The following is an 18,546-nucleotide window of genomic DNA, read 5'->3' as shown; positions in this document are numbered from 1 at the left end:
TATGCACAAAAGGAAGGGATTGACTTCCAAGAGGTCTTCTCACTTGTTGTGAAGATGACCACTCTACGTGTGCTTTTTGGTCTCATTGCTGTCTTGGACTTAGAGCTGTACCATATGGATGTGCAAACAGCCTTTCTGCATGGTGATATTGATGAGGAGATCTACATGAAACAACCCGAGGGCTTTGTAGTTCTTGGAAAAGAATAGATGGTGTGTAAACTAAAATGTAGCTTGTATGGGCTGAAGCAAGCACCATGGCAGTGGTACTAAAAGTTTGACACTTTCATACTCTCTCATGGGTTTACACGCAGCCATGCAGATCATTGTTTGTACATGAAAAAAGGATACAGATGGCAGCCCCATCATACTTGTTTTGTATGTGGATGATATGTTGCGAGCTGGGAAATGAAAGACTAGCTTGGATACTCTCAAAGATTAGCTGAAATCAGCTTTCTCCATGAAAGATTTGGGGAATGTAGAGCGTATATTGGGCATGAGAATTCGCAGGGATAGAATGCAGAAATTGCTGTTTTTATCTCAAGAAAAGTACATTGAAAAGGTACTGGACAGATTTAACATGGCTGAAGCTAAGCCTTTTGGGATGCCCTGACCTCCATACCTTAAGCTTAATAAAGCCAATAGGCCAAAAGATGACGTGGAAGCAAATGCTATGAAGGGAGTCCCTTATGCATCAGCTTGTGGCTTTCTTATGTATGCTATGGTTGCTACTCGTCCAGACATTGCTTATGTAGTGGGAGTTGTTAGGAGGCTTATGTTAAATCCTGGCAAAACACATTGGGAGGCTGTCAAGTGTATTCTTCGATACCTAAAGGGTACACAAAGAAAGTGTATTTGCTATGGGTAGGGTGCACTTAGTTTGTAGGGTTACTGTGATGCCGACATGGTAGGTGACTTGGACACTCGTAGGTCCACTAGTGGATATATCTTTACAGTGTTGCTGGTGGGGCCGTTTCTTAGTGTTCTATGTTACAGAACATCGTAGTAGTGAGTACTACTAAAGCTGAATATATATCAGCTACTACTGAAGCTTCTAAGAAAGCTATATGGTCGAGTAGACTTGCAGAGGATCTCGGCATGTCTATTGGTAGTGTAGTGTTGGGATGTGATAGTGAGAGTGCTGTGTATCTGGCTAGGAATGCCATGTATCATTCACGCACAAAGCTTATAGATGTGCGATATCACTTTATCAGATAGATTTTGGAAGATGGTCTAATCACGTTGGTTAGAGTTTCACTTCGGACCTTTAAGTGGGAGGTTGTTGGGATAAAGGCCCTTTTTCACCTCCGTGTATAGTACACGTACATTATTTAGTTGTATATGTGAATGCACCCTTATGTGCCCTAAGTATAAATACATTTTATTCTTTGTATACCAACACACTCCTTGAACTGCTGCTCACTAGCTGAGCTCTAACAAATTTGTCTTTCAAGAAGCAGGGTGGAGGCTAATTCCCAAGCAAACCAACGGGTTGATTGGTTTGAAGGCTTTTTGGTCAGTTTTGATAGCAGGAGGCACTTGGATTAGTGGAGGAGATCAGAGAATCTCAGTTATACTCCATCTATTTGCAACAGAAGTTAAAGGAGTATTGCAAGGGGTGCTAGTTTTGGGGCCAACAGGCTCTCCATTGTCCAAGAATTAAGAGGTAAAATGTGTATGTTCAGTTTATGTGAATTTTATGCTAGATGTGATTGTTGATTAATCAAGTTATTACCACTATCTTCAAGGAGGAAGGTTGGTTTCAGTGGCCCTACTAATCTTTTAAGGTGTTTAGATTGTTGATGTCTCCTCCAACAATCCAATAGTCCACCTCGTGAAGACTTGTTGCAATCTTCATCTAAAAACTGATGTATGTGTGGATTGGAGCATAGACATTGAGGTCCCTAAGACACGAGACCCCAAGTCAAGTCTAATCCATAGGACTTTGCTTGCTACCATCTTCCCATGGTTTCGCACACAAGTTGTCAAACTTAGGCCAATAGAGGTATGTGCTCCACCTTGTTGTGGGCTTCAACAGGAAAAGTGTATGACCTGCTCGGGAATATCTTCCCACCCTACTATTTGATCTTATGCTCTGGGAGAAGTAAGATGTCAACTTGTCCACTAAGAGCTAGTTTTAGCTCTTGTGTCACTATTAGCTTTCTCAAACTATGCACCCCACTATTGTGGAGGCTGTTCACATTCTAGGATGCTAGGTGCATACTCATGGGACAAGCTAGTGTTTGCCAATACCCTAATACAGAAACATAAACAAAAACTGTACGACAAAGCACAGATTGATAAAAGAACACAGTTAGGGTGAGAGTAACTTAGAGACAATGAACACAGTGAATAAATGAAGTGATATAACTACTAAATAATATGATGCTCATGCAGCAAACACACTATGCAGTGAATGAATACTGAACCTTGAACTCTTGTATCTTAAGGATCAGGGTAGGGGTAATGAGCTGGAGAGTGTGTTGTACTCTGAACGGATTCCGAATCGCAGCAAGGCAGCCTTCGGATGTTGAACACCAGCAAACGCAGCAGTGGGAAGCTAGATCTGATGCAGACAGTAGTGACGAGAGAGAAAGACTAAAAACGCAAGTAGCAGGTGAGAGAAAGACTAAAAACGTAGGCAAGACAGCTTGCAGGAGAGAGAAAGACTAAAAACTTAGGCAGCAGGTGAGAGAAAGACTAAAAACGCAAGCAGGACAGCCTACAGGAGAGAGAAAGACTGAAAACATAGGCAGCAGGATTGTGATGACGTAGCAGGTTGTATGGCAACAGGTTTGCACAGGAATAGTAGTTGCCTGAGTGAAATCAACTCCAAACTGCGTGAAGAGGGCTTGAAATCAGGCGCCAATTGATGGAGATAGCAATGGACAGCTTCGCCTGAGATGTCCTCCGCGAACGGGATGTGGGCAGCAAGTTGAAACACCTGAAATCTGCAAAAACGAGATTGAGGGAAGAGTGGAGGGCTGGCTGCCAATTTATAGAAAATTAGGGTTCAAGAGAGGAGGTTGAGCTAGGCACTATTTGCCTAGAGTTCGTGCCTTCATCAGATAATTTTGTAGACATTTTGACCGAAGCGGTCATCCGGCCGGTTCTTCAGTACCTTCTACCAAGGATCGGCTTGGGTACACTCTCCTCTACTTTTTCAGCTTGACGGGGAGAGGGTGCTTCTTTCTTGCTTTCCCTTTCACTTTGAGAGGGGGCGGCTTCTACTCTTGATAGTGACAATGATGATGCTTACATTTTTTAGACATTACATTCATTTATTCTTTTGTATTGCATTATGGACATTTGTAACTTCATCCGCACTGTCAGGATGACATGATTGTAAAAGGGTACTTGGACAAGTGAATAATTCCCTGTGAGGGCACTGCCCAAGTGGCACCGTTGCATAGCATATTGCATAAGCATGTCATCTTGCATCTCCCTTTGCATTACCCTATGCATTGGTATTCTGTTCATGTAAACATGCACCTGCGCGCATTTATCTCTCTTCAGTCTTTTGGAGTGGTCGACTCTAGGATCCACCATATTTGTGGCATAACACATGGCAGTTCTTCTAAAAGGCAGTTTTCCTACCCTTGCTTTGCTTGTCTTGCTAAGTCCACCATCATCTTTTTTGCCTCTACATATATTCACCACATGATTGGTACACACATACACACATTTATCATCGTTAAGTACTTATCCTAGTCAGTGCGAGGGATTGGCTTGCTTGTTTTGTGAATGACTTGGGTTTAAAACTCTCTTTATCCTTTCCTATCTGTCACTTAATCGGCCGCTTTCCCTATATTCCTTATGTATTTTTAAAACGTTAAAAAAAAAAAAACCAAAATACAACCAACACAGTCCATTGTTGTATCCATCCGCCTTTGTAGGCCTTGGTAGGCCCTTGGGCAGCTGACGTGCATCCTTGGTCCGATGTCCTCGCCTCTGTGGGGTGATCACTTGGGCTCCCTTGGTAAGATAACCATCGTCTCTGTAGTCTTGGTAGGCCACTGGGCAGTCGACGCATAACATTTGTCCGATGCCCTGGCTACTTTGGGATGGGACGCCTTGGGGTAAATCAAAATTTAGGTTGGCCTACTTTTCTAGTTCTATTTTGGGATTAAGAGAGAGTGTTGTGCTAAGAAATGCACTTAGTTACTTAAACAGCCCCAAAACATGCTTATTTTAGACTTATTTTAGCCAAAACCCTAAAATGGGGAGCGGATCGAGAGAGTTAAGTGGGAGAGCATCTAGAATCCTAATTTTCTATAAATTGGCAGCCAGCCTTCCACTCTTCCCTCAATCTCGTTTTTGCAGATTTCAAGTGTTTCAACTTGCTATCCACACCTCGTTCGTGGAGGGCATCTCAGCTGAAGCTGTCCATTGCTGTCTCCATTAGTTGGCGTCTGATTTCGAGCCCTCTTCACGCAGTTTGGAGCTGATTTCAGGTAGGCGACTGCTATTCCTGTGCAGACTTACTGCTGTACAGCCTGCCACGTCATCACAGTCCTGTTGCCTACGTTTTCAGTATTTCTCTCTCTTGCAAGCTGTCATGCTTGCGTTTTTAGCCTTTCTCTCTCCTGCAGGCTGTCCTGCCTGCTTTTTGAGTCTTTCTCTTACTTGTTGCCTACGTTTTTAGTATTTCTCTCTCTTGTAGGCTGTCCTGTCTGTGTTTTTAGTATTTCTCTCATCTCACTGCTGTCTGCATAAGATCCAACTTCTCACTGCTGTGTTTGTTGTTGTTTGACATCCGAAGGTTGCCTTGTTGCGATTCGGGATCCGTTCAGAGTACGACACACTCTTCAGCTCATTACCCTTGCCCTGATTCTTGAGCTACAGGAGTTCGAGGTTCAATATTCATTCACTGCATAGTGTGTTTGTTGCATGAGCTTCGTATTATTTAGTAGTTATATCACTTCATTTATTCATTGTGTTCAGTGTCTTTGAGTTACCCTAATCCTAACTATGTTCTTTTATTAGTCTGTGCTTTGTCGTACGGTTTCTGTTTATGTTTCTGTGTTAGGGTATTTCTTAATATGTCAAAAGATGACGTATCAGCGAGACAGTAGGGTTTGTGGGGAGGAACACGAGTGAACTCAGCAAACATGGAGAAGAGAAGAGAAGAGAGAAGAAACTCTGATGAATGGAATGATGAAGACCTGAATCATGGAGTGAATGTGATACAAGGAAATAAGGGTGCCGTAGCACAAGGAAGATGATGAAGACAACCACGAACCACAAGCTGCAATGTCCTCCTGAAGGGGTATAAGGGTAGTGGAGAGGTTGGAGAGAAGAGGTGACGGACTGAATGAGTAAGCCTTAAGGAATGAATGAGAGAGTGGTCTATAAATAGGCATAGTCAGTCTAGGATGACGCCCCTTTTTGGGGCTGCAAACCCTAAACAAATCCTAAATGCAAAACGCAGAAACGCGAAAACATAAATTGCGGGTGAAGGGTTTCTCAACACCTCCTCTCAGGCCCAAAAAGGGGAACATGAGAAGAGTGAGGTGGAGATGCAATGCTACATGCCAAAGAATGCTCATGCAGCAAGTGTCACTTGGAGAGTGTTCCTCGTGGGAAAATTGTTCACTTGCCCAAGCACCCTAGTACAAAGATGATGAAAACATGCAATGCATAGGAGGAATGTCGGACTTTGTGTGGTGCGGAGAACCATAAGGATATGCCCGTACTCCATATTGGGAGTTGGCTCCATGTTGACCAAGTGACCAAGGCAAGAAGAGAAGAGAAGCAAGATGTAGAGGATCCCTAAGATCCAAGATTTCCATCGGAAAGGGAACCTGCAGTAAAGAACAGTAGACAGAGTGAACTGGAGAACTTGAAACTCAACCTCGGGAAAAGCCACTAGCTCCGTGTATCCATGCTGGAAGGAATACGAAGGCCTCGTCATCAAGTCGCGGCTGAATCTCTGAGGTCCCGATCTAGGTGGTACCTGAAGATCCTGAGTATCAGTAGAAGAGATGACTAATCGAAGACAGCCACCCCAAGAAAGTAGAGGATGGGTGAAGAACTTCATATGGAGTAGGTTTCCCCTCTGAGGTGGGAGGTGAAGGGGCCACCGCTGAAGTCGAAGAAGAAGTAGATGCCCCCTCCAAGGGCAAAGAAATAACATCCCCCTTCGAAGTAGATAGGGAATCCAAAAACTCATGGATCACGGACTTCGAAATGTCTAATGACGAAGGAAGTGCTGCCGATCGTGCTGAATAAGGTATCTGGGGTGCCAAAGAGCTCCCAGAGGTAGCCTCTTGAACCTGAGTAGTCGAGGATGGGGCTTAGAATGAGCAAGAGGTAGGCAATAGTCGTTGTCTCTCAGTGGAGCAGGCTGGGTAGCCGAAGAAGAGAAAGGAGTTGAGCAGCCACTGTCTCTCGAAGGAGCAAACTGACGAGGAGACGGTATCAAACAATCACTGTGCTAGAGAGTGAACTAGAGAGAGAGAGAGAGGAGAGAGAAGACTGTAGAAGAGAGAGAAAGACTGCAGGAAGAGAGAGAAGAAGAGTGACGAGGAGAGAGAAAGACTAGATTTTGGAGAGAGAAAGACGGGAAAGAGAGAGAAGCCATGGAAGCTATGAGCAAGATAGAAGAGAAGGACAGTAATTGTATTAATGTGTCAAAAAGATGTGAAAAATTACATGTCCTCTCCTTTTATACCAATGTTAGTGTGACATGGTATAATATCAATATTATTTTTACACTAAGTCGTTATTCTGAGTTTCTTACAATCCATCCCTTCCCAAAAGTTTTTGTCCTCAAAAACAAACTTGAAAGACTAGTAAAGGATGGATAGAACAGAGTATTACTCTATTTTTACAGCTTTACAAATGGGAAAATGAATGAAGAATGATTAACATATGGACTAAAATTGAAGAATAAGAGTAGGTTTCAGCTATATACATGATCTGGAATACTTCAAAAGTATATGGAGCCATAAAATCTTCAACAGATAATCTCAAAATGACGTAGACAGCTTGCTGTGTGAACAAACCCTGCTGGACCAAATCTGCCATAACTTCTAGTAGAAGTGTCCAAATGAGGCGTGCCATATATCCAAATGGAGCTCTTGAAGAGTACTTTAAGCCCATGTAGATGGCTTAATTCTGAAAATTAGGCACGATAAAAATTATTCTAAAACAGCCTGCTATCCTGATCCTGTCTGCATCATTACTAGCTCCATAATCAATAGGTTTCAGCTACCAATGTATCCTTAAGAAAGGAAACTCATCCAATATAGAATCAGGCCTCCAAGAAGCTTCCTCAAGCGGTAAACCTCTCGATTTGATCAAATATTCCATGATAGAACGAGATCGAAGCTTCTTCTCATGCTAACCTATAATAGCCTCTGGGATGTATTAAATAAGACCTTCTTCATCAATAGGTGGCAACTCATCAACTATATCCACTGGATTACCATAAAAAGACTTGAGCTGATTAACATGAAAGACATTGTGAATCTTTGTGGAAGAGGGAAGCTCTAATCTGTATGCCAAGTCTCCAATTCGCTTAAGGATCCGGTAAGGGCCATAAAACCTGTGGGCAAGCTTATTACTAGATTCATCTTTTAATGTAGAGTACGTGGACTTGGGCACCTTCAGTAAGACCAACTCTTTTTCTTGGAACTCTAAAGGCCGCCTCTTCTCATTAGTATACATCTTTATTTGGTCTTGAGCTTTCCTAAGATTCATCTTGCATGGCTGAAGAAGGGTTTGCATTCTTTCTAACTCTTCCTTCCCATGAGGATTGATCCTTTCATTAAAGATGATTGTGGGTAAGGGCACATCGTAACCATACAAAGCCTCAAAGGGTGAAACTCCAATACTAGCGTGGGTAGAATTGTTATAAGCAAACTCAGCCAAGCGTAACCAAGAATCCCATGAGGTTTGAACATCATAGCAGAAATGGTGAAGATAAGTCTCCAACCATTTATTGACTCTTTCTGTTTGTCCATCAGTTTTTGGATGATAGGCCATAGATGGAGCCAATTTAGTGCCCATAGATGTAAATACCGCCTGTCAAAAGTTTCTCATAAACTTTGAGTCTCTATCATGAACAATCACTTGCGGTAATCCATGTAGTCTAAAAATCTGCTCCATAAACTGACTGGCCACTTGAGAGGCAGTAAACTGAATCTTGTTGGAATAAAATGGGCTGCCTTGGTGAGTCTATCTACTACCACATATATACTATTCCATCCCTTCTTGGTAGTAGTCCATTTACCTGTAGGAATAGGTAATGGCTATAACAAACCTCCTGGCTTATGGGTGCTGTCCTTATTTTGTTGACAAGGCATACACTTCATAACAAAGTCCTTGGCATCTTTCCACAGTCATTTCCAATAGAAACTTTTGTTGATCTTGTCACAGGTCTTGAAAACTCCTAAATGTCCAGCTAAAGGCGAAGAATGTAGTTCCTCCATAATTTTCTGTGTAAAGGAAGAGGTAGAAGGAATAATAATCTTGCCTTTCAACTAAATAAGGCCATTTTTGAATTGATAATACGAGTTTTCTTCCATAAGACCTTGTTGTAATTTTTGAAAAATATGGCTGAATTCTTCATCCAGAAGATAAGCCTCCTGTAATTCTTCAATCCAATCATTATACAATTTAGTCATAGTTGAAACTTTGCAAGCCCACATACGAGAAAGAGAATTAGCCACTATATTGTCTTTGCCCCTCGTATGAGTGATGTCAAAATCATAATTTTGTAGTGTAGCAACCCACCGACGCTGCTTAGGAGTAAGATTGGACTGAGTAAGGAAATACTTAAGAACCCTGTGATCACCGTGTACTCTGAATTGGCTGCCATACAAGTAATGGTACCACTTCTTAATTGCATGTAAGATAGCCAATATCTCATGGTCATAAACATTCATGGCTATTTTTTTATCTATAAGCTTACGGCTCTTAAAGGCAATCACTCCATGCTCCTGTAACAAAACAGCCCCAATGCCATGGCCACTAGCATCACATTGTATGGTAAATTCTTTGAAAAAGTTCGGGCATACTAAGATAGGAGTAGAGGTAAGGAGTCCTTTTAATTGGTTGAAGCTACTATCTGCAAGAGCATTCCAAAAGAAAGCCTCTTTCTTCAACCTATCAGTCAAAGGAGCTGCAATGGCCGCATAATGCTTGATGAATCGGCGATAAAATGAAGATAAACCAAGGAATTCTCTAAGAGAAGTAGTAGTAGTAAGTGTTGGCCAATCTTTTATACATTGCACCTTCTTCGGATGAGTCTGTATTCCTTTTTCACTGACAATATGTCCCAAGTATTCCACTTCAGTTTGTATGAAAGAACACTTTTTCTCCTTAGCAAAAAGCCTGTGATGTCTCAAAACATAAAAAACCCTTCTCATATGTGCCAAGTGATCCTGAAAAGTCTTATTGTAGATCAAAATGTCATCAAAGAATACCAAGACAAACTGAAAGAGGAAAGGCTATAAAATCTTATCCATCAGGCTTTGGAAGGTAGCTGGAGCATTTGTAAGCCCAAATGGCATCACTAAGAAATGATAGAGCCCCTGATCAGTTCTGAAAGCAGTCTTGACTTCGTCACCCTCTCGCATGCGAATCTGATGATACCTGGACCTCAAATCAATCTTCATAAAGAATCGAGCCCCCTTGAGCTCATCAAGCAAATCATCAATCCTGGGTACCGGATACCTGTTCTTCACTGTGATCTTATTAAGATCCCTGTAGTCAATGCACATTCTGAAAGATCCATCTTTCTTTTTGACTAACAGAACTGGAGATGCATAAGGTGAAGAACTTGGTTCAATGAATCCCATCTCAAGAAGTTCCTTGATTTGCTTGGCTACTTTCTCTCGTTCATACTTTGATAATCTATAAGGTGGCTTATTGATTGTCTTTGAGTTGGGCTCCAAATCAATGGGGTGATCTACTGCTCTCTTGGGAGGCAATGAAATAGGCACCTCAAACAAATTGCTATACTCCTCAAGAAGAGCTGTCAAGGCTGGATGGTTTGTTGAATTATTGGGCTGGTCTTGCATCTCTTTATTCAAATGCAAAACAAATATTTGTGAGCGCCTCTTGTACTCCCTTTTGAGTTGTTGAATGGTAATAAGCTGAAAATTTGATCTACTAGGAATTCCGTGTAAATGGATAAGCTGTCCATTGAAGATAAACTTCATATACAACTGTGAGAAATCCATAGTGATCTTGCTTGTAAATGGATAAGCTGTCCATTGAAGATAAACTCCATATACAACTGTGAGAAATCCATAGTGATCATGCCTAATATCATCAACCAATCACAACCGAGTACAATGTCTATAGGCCCCATTTCCAAAGTGATCAGGTTTACTTTTGCTTCAAAATTTTCAGCCAGTTGTAAAGAAACCTGTGGGCATATCTGTGTGCTGATTTCCTCTTTACCATTGGCCACTTGAATTCTAATGGGCTGCTGTAAATCTGTGGGAATACAATTCAGCTTGTCCATGATGCCTATCAGAATGAACACTGGCTTTCCACAAATGTTTCCCTTCATACGGAGTGTATTAGGGCTCTTAGGTCCTGTCCAAGTATCCATGAAAATAGAACAATTAGTGGCAGTAAGTGACTCATGACAAGTCCCACCCGGATCAAAAGGAACATTTCCACCTGGATTAAAAGGAAAAGAGTCGGCTGGATCATAGAAATACTCTTGCCCAACTTCTTCCTCAAGATTTTCATTTTCATCATTAAGTGCAATTGCATTAGCTTCATCCATCTCATCTTCAAAATCCTCAAAGACTAACATACTATGAAGCTTGGGCTTGACATGTTTGTATACACACTTTGAGGCATGATCAGGTGTATACTTTTTCCCACACTTGAAACATAAGCCTTTCTCCTTTCTTTCTTTGTAAAGATCCATAGGAATAGACTTAGGATTCATGTTGGCTGAAATGGATTTAGGCTTGCTGTCCCCTTGTTTGAAGTCAACTCTAGGACTGTTTGCTGTCCTGAAATTACTTTGAGGTTTAGAAGCATTGAATGGTGGATAAGTTGGTACCCTTAAGCTCCCATTTGGCACATGATTGCTGCCATAAGTGTTACCAACTTGCCCTTGTTTAAAAACAGTCCTTGGCTGTCCAAAACCAGGCTAAAATGAAGATTCTCTTCTATATTTTCTTCCATAGCGCTTCGCAAGCTCAATAGCCTTAAAGAGGGAAGTAGGATTTTGTGCCATGACATCAGCTGATAAAGATGGCTCTAAACCATACATGTACTTGTGGAGCTTAGTCTCATCACCGATGCTTTCTACATACATGGTTAGGTTGAGAAATTGGTTAGTGTACTCTCTTACACTTAGGCCTCTTTGTTCCAAACCATACCATCTCCGTGCCAATTTCTCTTTTTCAAGAGAGGAGGCAAATAGTTCAACTATAAGTGCCTTGAAAGCTTCCCAATTCTCTACAAGTATGTTTTCTTTTTTTATATACCTCCACCAAGTATGGGCAAATTCCTCCAAATGCAAGGAAGCAATTCTTCATGTCATCAGTTTTAGGGAATATGTCAAAGTAGGATTCCATCTTAGAGGTCCACTCCTCTAAATCAGATGGTAAAGATGACTGACCATTAAATTTGGCTAGAACAATCTTGTCCTTTAGCTCTCTTTCATGGAATGGTTGCTGTTCCAAAATAGACTGATCATGAGTACCATGTATGGAACCCCCAAATTGAGGTGAAAATCTCCCAATAGGTGGCTGAGAACCATTATGCAATCTTCCTGTTTGTAGAGGACCCCTAGGAATTTGAGTATTCAGCCCAAAAGCTTAAGAGTTAGCTCCATTCAAACTGCCCAAATAGTCATCATGCTGTTGTGAAGTCTCACCTACTTCATATTGGCTATTTGGGATGCCTGTTCTTCCAATAATCCCATGACCATGACTATTTTGGTTAGATGGCTGAAGTGGGACTGAAGGCTCACTGTTTGAATAAGCTTTCTTCTTAGCTTCTTTGGATCTCATTTGCATTTGCATCCATTGGGAGAATTGTGCCATAATTTGAGCATTAGATTCCACCAACTTATCAATAGAAGTCTTTGTTTGAGTCGTTGAATCTAATAACTTCTCAATGGAAGACTTCATTTGATCAGTAGACAAAACCATTTGCTCCATTCTTGATAATATGGCCTCATGACGTTCCCTATGTCTTTGTTCATGTATGCACAAGGTATTATTGAATATACTAACTTCTCCTTGTTGTTGAGGCTCTTCAGGGCTCTCTTGAGGTGCATTATCCAACATGGAATCTCTGATTTGCTGAGCATAATCTTCTTGGACTTTATATTTACCCTTGTGTCCTGCCATAATAGTGCAGTCCTGCAGTACCCCTTGTCAGAAAAATGGCTATAAATTTTGCTAGGGAACTTCGATTTCAAAACTTTTTAGTTCAAATCGAAGCCAAGAATGCCCTCTTTGAGATGAGCTATAGCATGGTATAACAGATTTAGGACAGAAAATTCTGCAACTTGATTTCTGAGTTTGAACTGTCTAGGCCTGCACCCTGTTTTAACTTGTAAGTGCCCTGTTTTGACCCTGTAAGGTAAGATAGTAATCCCAAATGGTTACCAAACTCTATAGAAGGTTGAATAGGACCTGTGGGTACCCTGTTGTACCTGCACTTGTACTTCAGTAATGAAGGGTGTACTTGTAACTACTTGTAAATTCCCTGTAGTGCCTTGTAAAATCCTTGTTTTACCTTGTTTTGATCCTGAAGATACTTGAGTCTTTGGAAAGTCTTCAATCTTCAATTCTCCACTCGCTGTACTTGTGTGAGGGATAAAATGGAATGACAAGCTTCCTACATGGGCTCCGAATCACTGGGAGGTGGGCAAAGTTTCCCCCGAGTCGGTTGGTTGCATCCCTTCGGGATCTTTGATAGTGAGGGAGGGTCACCTCTCTTTTGTCCCACTATCTCTCCCGGCATCCACCTTTTTCCTCGGTGGGTATATCAACATGGCAGTAGCTTGCTAATCTAATCAATCAACATGAAATGAATTTCTGAAATATTCATTCAGCCCCTTTCATGAGATGCAATTGAATAAAATCTTGAAGGTTTGGATAGGGAAAGGATCTTACCAATGCAATTCAGTGACTCATTGATTGCTAGTACTTATCCTTTTACAATATTTCAGCTTGGACAAAATAATTCAATCAAAACAAGTCAAGGTTATGCATCAAACTTGGCAAATGATATCTATGATGAAGTAATGGTTGAATCAAGACTGAAATTCAATGGAATAGGCTGAGATTAATGAGGAATAACACTAATCTCTGATCTATTGATCAATTCAGAGAATTAATCGATCAATAATCTCCCATCAATAAGTGGAAAAGTATTAGCAAGTGGATTATTGAGAGGTTTCAGAGATTAAGTAAAAGAAATACCTCAATTAAGCTTGAAGAAGATGATAGATGTCGGCTCCAATTCCATTGATGGAAGAATTATTCAAAATCCACCATAAATCCATCATAAAGCTTGAAATATCCATAGAATCAGTCTATACCAGCTCCAATATGATCAAATTCGTGAAGAATCAATGCTCCGGGCTTGCTTGAATACTTGAATACTAAAGATTCAAGCCTCTTGAAGAAAAGCCCCAAAATAATCCTTCAATTTGAGCTCCAATGCCCTCCACGAGCTGAAATCTCTACAATGTCTTCAATCTTGAAGTCTATCCGACTTGTACATAGTACTAGAGAAACCTTGGAGGTCGGAGAAGCCCAAAATTTGAAGAAATTTGAGCTTCCAGGTCTGTGGCTATGGCTGCCCTGCTGTGTTTTAGGGTTTTGAACAAAGGAGATGAAGATTAGAGTTCCCCTCCAGCTGGAGGTTGCTGAAATAGAGCCTGATGAAGTGCTTCAAAGCAAGTAATCAATCTATAGAAGATCTTGAGCAGATTAGGAAGAGATTGAGAGCAGGAAAATCAACGCATTTTTTGGTGTAAATTTTGGGCTTCATGCTGCTCCATCTTTTGCATTAGCTACCTGACTAGGATACTCAACTTGAAGCTCAGATGATAAGGAATCATTGCTCCATGATTTAATTGTGAGAAATGATCAATAGAGAGAGAACTTGGAAGATTTTTTGGCAGCCACCATTGAAGCTTCAGCCAAAAGCTTGGAAGAGAGAGAAGAGAAGCTCCCTTTTGAAAAGTAACTGGAGTTTAACCTCAAACTAAGCCCGGTTAACTCTCCTTTACCCTAGTTACCTCCAGTTTTGCATGAAATTTGATGACGACTTGCCACTTTAGCCATCCTCCGTCATATCTGACCTTGGATATCTCTAGATGTAGTCTCTTACTAACTGTAGATGGTTTGCATCACTCCACTAGTCACTATCTTGTACAATACTTGTCTGAAATTGATTTTGATGAAGGAAAATAGGACTGAAAAATAGAAGGAAAAATGGATCAAAGACCAATGCTCTGATACCACTTGTCAGAGAGTGAACTAGAGAGAGAGAAAGAGGAGAGAGAAGACTGTAGAAGAGAGAAAAATACTGCAGGAAGAGAGAGAAGAAGAGTGACGAGGAGAGAGAAAGACTAGATTTGGAGAGAGAAAGACAGGAAAGAGAGAAGCCATGGAAGCTGTGAGCAAGATGGGAGAGAATGACAGTAATTGTATTAATGTGTCAAAAAGATGTGAAAAATTACATGTCCTCTCCTTTTATACCAATGTCAGTGTGACATGGCATAATATCAATATTATTTTTACACTAAGTCCTTATTCCTAGTTTCTTACACATTGTCTCTCGATGGAGCGGATTGCAGATCCGTAGGTCGTGGAAGCCACTATACCTAAAAATAAGTGGGAGAAGATTACCGCTGGCATTGTGACGATCTCCAAGAGGTTGTAGCGCCAATCAATCCTCCATGTGCTCGAAAGGACTTAGTGCGCATTGGATGCGTCTTAGTGCCTTGAGCATAGTACTCTGATAGCCGATGCAGAACGATCTCTGTGGCCCAGAAAGGAGAGGTGGCACAAGGAGTGCCTGGTGGAAGACGCATATACTCCGTCGGGTGGGGAGCAAGGGTCGAAGTTAGCAATCTTTGGTGGGATGACCGTTCGTGTCGCAGTAGGAACGCCCAGTAGAAGGGCAATCTGTTGGGGGAGACACCATGGTACTAGTGTGCCTTGCTGAAGAAGGAAGAGGTCAGCCACCATGAACCACGAACCGCAATGTCCGCCTCAAGGGGTGTGAGAGCAGTGTGAAGCACGAATCGCAATGTCCGCCTCAAGGGGTGGGAGGATAGTGGAAAGGCTGGAAGTGAGCTGCTAGTGGGAGGAGGATGCGACTAGCAGTAAGAGATTGAAATCTGGAAAAACAAGATTTTGATGCAATGGAAGAAGAAGGGAAGTGGATGCCGAACCCGCCACCGATCTTTGCCTTCACTGGAGTGGAGAATCTTTGCCGTTGTTTGAGCAGATCCAGCTCTGATACCATGTCAAAAGATGACGTACCAATGAGACAGCAGGGTTTGCGGGGAGGAACACGGAGTGAACTTGGCAAACATGGAGAAGAGAAGAGAAGAGAGAAGAAACTTTGATGAATGGAATGATGAAGACCTGAGTCATGGAGTGAATGTGATACAAGGGAATAAGGGTGCTGTAGCACAAGGAAGATGATGAAGACAGCCACGAACCACGAACCTCAATGTCCTCCTGAAGGGGTGTGAGGGTAGTGGAGAGAAGAGGTGACTAACTGAGTGAATGAGCTGTAAGGAATGAATGAGAGAGTGGCCTATAAATAGGCATAGTCAGTCTAGGATGACGCCCCTTTTTGGGGCTGCAAACCCTAAACGCAAAATGCAGAAACGCAAAAAACGCAAACTGCGGGTGCAGGGTTTCTCAAGAATAGGCATTTGTTCTAGGCATTTGTTCGACATAGAAGAAGCTGATGAAGAAGAGGAACTGTGAGGCATGCACATGCACTTCGTAGCAAGCCTAGAGGGAAAATTACATCCCCCCATGGTGGACCTAGGGTGGAGAAGGGGGTTGATGGTTGCCCCTTGCACTACTACAAGGGCCTCCGTAAGCTAGGCTAAGAGGCATGACTTAGTGGTCTGGTAGAATTGGGTAGCTTGTGCGAGTGTCCAGTTGATTACATCCATCGGTAATATTTATAGTGGAGAAGCTCTGAAAATAATGCTGAGGTGTGGGATCTTTGCCCCACAATGCCGATGAATGTCCATCATGCATCCCGGCCACTACTGTGCTAGTAATGCTAGTCCTACCTCTCCCAGCCATAGAGAGACATGGTTTGCTATGTAGTCCCTCACAATCTCCTTCACTTGTGTTGGCATCCATGTCGTAGAGTTAGAAGTAAAGAGGAAGAATCTATACTTCGGCCCATCTAGTGGTGCTAATAAATGGGCCTTAACTGCCCCTCACCTTGTGGACCATAAAGGCTCCCACTTCTAGAGGAAGCGAAAACTCTACTTGGTCCACAACTCTCATGTAGGACCAAGGGTCATTGTGGAAGAACTCTTGCGGGATGAGTTGTGCTTGTCCGAGGAAAGTGCAGCGTATTGCCGGGGTGACTGCACTAGTGACTGTGTTGTTTTTTTTTTTGCCTGAAGGGGGGGGGGGGACGCTGATGAGAAGAGATGGGTGTGTGAGGCTCACCACCTCCTGTGGGAAGAGGCTGGGGGTGGGAAATGGGGGGTGAGAATTTTCTTTTTTTTTGGGGGGTGGGGATTGTGCTGTCAAGAGGTTTGTGGTGGGGGTGGGCTGGGCAGTGAGTGGGTGGTGAGCTGACTCAGGAGGCAGGGGTCGGTGGATGGGATGGTGTGTCTAGTCTTGGGGTGGGGTGACCAGGTGAGAGGGAGGCTGTCTCGGGTGAGGATAGGTGAGTGGGGTAGGGGGGTGTATGTGTTCCCGCAGACGGGGGTGTGGTGGCTGTTTGGGGACATCGGCGGGTGGTCACCTCCTGTCCTGCCCTCTGCTGCAGGGGCTGTCTGAGAGGCCAACTGAGGTCCATCCACAATCAGAAGCACTGTCTGAGAGGCCACCATCCTACCTCCTCACCTGCTGTCGCTGCTGAACCCTTGTGAAGCCATCATCAGCTGCATGTGGGGCCATAGGCTGAGATGCCTTTGCCCCAAACTGAGAACATTCAGGGGCTTGATGCCTGAATAAGCCATGGCATCACAGGCATTGGCGAGGCTGCCCTATCACAATAATCTGCTGTCTAAATGTGTGCCAGCCCACCTCGATCTCTTAGAACTTGGGTATTTTTTGGTGTCTTCCATTGCCGCCCGTACCTTTGGAACACTTGCAGCCATCACTGCATCAACAAATGAGGGGAGGGGCACCCAAAGTCCTCTACCAACTAGCGGTACTCAACTGCCAATCCAGGACAGAGAAGGGTAACTAGGTTGGCCATATTTCACAACATTTCAGGTTGGACCATCTTAGCATCTGTGCCTATACCACATGCCACGATCGTATCGACAGTTCTCATTATCTCAGCTTTGCCAGGTGCGATCCTTATTTTGTTGGGCATTCACATTTCTTGTGTTCATTCTTTCCTTTGTCCAAATTCCTCTGCACTCGTGTTTCCACCTGCTAAGGCTTCAGTGAATCCTTGTCAGAAATCACATCTTTTTTTGATGGCAGCTTTTTAAATTCCTGCAAACTCTGTCAGAGCCAACTTGCTCTAAGAGGTAAGCTCATGTTTTTCACACCTTGTCATAAAACCGTCACTTCTAAACGAAAGATACTCACCTAATTTGTTGTCTTCTTCTGTGGTTTCTAAGTTAAAACTTTGTCAAGCTCCTTTTATTTGCACTTGTCATAAAACCATCATTGCTAAACAAAAAATACCTGATCTTCTATGGTCTCTAGGTGAAAAATTTGGGTTCCATGCTGTCTCCATTACAATTTCCTTCTATGTACATCCTGCATCTTTATTGTCTACTTATCTTCCTTGTTGAACGTACTGCTTTGTATTTCTTCATATGTCCATGTGTATTTGCAGCAACATATTATAGGTGTCCTTGAATTTGCTTATTTTCTTTCTAATTGGCAACTTGTTCTGTGGCTCACAGATCAAGGTATGATTGAAGTTTTGAGTACTTCCTTTTCATGATGCTTCACCAATCTCACATCCAAAGGCTGATTTCTCTTTTAAAATTCTACAGGTTATTATAAATCTGGGAATGACACTGCTATAATTCCTGTACCTATTTCCCAGATATGATTATTTGACTTACATTTCTGCATACTCACTTCCATATTTCTATCCTTGAAGTGGTTCTCACCATCAACTCATTGCATTAAATCCATCACTAATTTATTCTGATTCCTCTTCTTGGCCTTCTGACTGGTTATCTGTCTATGTTAAAAGCTCCATAGCCAATGGAACTCTGTTCCATGGCTTACGGAACTTGGAACACGTCCCATAAGCATCACCATTTCCATTTCCATAGCACGCATGGTGCGATGAAGCTACCTTAGCGTTTATATGGTGAATCCTAAAATTAAATCACTTCTCAATCATACGAGAGTGTTCTGCAATGCT

General features: G+C 42.4%; 1 protein-coding gene across 2 annotated transcripts in view; it reads left to right on the top strand.

The window, feature by feature from the left end:
* Positions 1–18,546, top strand: part of LOC148009159 (tRNA-dihydrouridine(47) synthase [NAD(P)(+)]-like) — a 61,447-nt gene that overhangs the window by 38,918 nt on the left and 3,983 nt on the right. The gene's annotated exons all lie outside the window — the stretch shown is intronic.

This window comes from Lygodium microphyllum, unplaced genomic scaffold (genome assembly GCF_053477565.2).
Source record: "Lygodium microphyllum isolate KBCC unplaced genomic scaffold, Lygodium_microphyllum_v1.1.10 scaffold_36, whole genome shotgun sequence".
NCBI classification, from domain to species: domain Eukaryota; kingdom Viridiplantae; phylum Streptophyta; class Polypodiopsida; order Schizaeales; family Lygodiaceae; genus Lygodium; species Lygodium microphyllum.
The sequence above is the reverse complement of the archived record's forward strand: the minus strand, read 5'-3'. Positions and strand labels throughout refer to the sequence as shown.